The following is a 634-nucleotide window of genomic DNA, read 5'->3' as shown; positions in this document are numbered from 1 at the left end:
AAAAAATTAAAAAAAAAAAAAAAAAAAAAAAAAAAAAAAAAGGGAGAGAGAGCTATGACAAACTGGAAAAGAAAAACTTATACTCAATCATATGAGTTAATGCTTTGTGCAGTGTTAGGATAAGTTATCCTTACAATTACTCCTACGATTTGCGAATAGAGTAGATTATGGCAGGGTACTCATTAGGCCCAAGACTAGCTTAAAGTACTGTTGTGAATTTGGTTTATTTATTTATCTATTTATTATTTTATTTTTTTTTATCGGTAAATAAATTTATATTGATAAAAAAATGAGTACAACTACTCCGGGTATCTCAAGGCATAGAAGTTAAACATTACAAAATATCTAAAGCCAATGACTCAAAATGAATCCAAACTTGAAGTTTCAAAATTGTTACACTTCATCAAGCAATACTAGAAGTCCAAGTGGGTACGACATTTCAAATAGAAGTTTCTGAAAAGGGTAACGAAGATAGTAATTGAGGAGATTAGGCATATAGTGACATGAAAAAAAAAATATATATATATATATATATATATATTTAAAGTCGATCATTTTGAACTCCTTGACTCCTAGTCTTCTCGATTGGTTAGGTCTCTGAACTATATTTCATTGGTTGCAGGTCAAGTTGTAT

This window comes from Olea europaea, chromosome 9, assembly GCF_002742605.1.
Source record: "Olea europaea var. sylvestris chromosome 9, O_europaea_v1, whole genome shotgun sequence".
NCBI lineage: Eukaryota > Viridiplantae > Streptophyta > Magnoliopsida > Lamiales > Oleaceae > Olea > Olea europaea.
The sequence above is the reverse complement of the archived record's forward strand: the minus strand, read 5'-3'. Positions refer to the sequence as shown.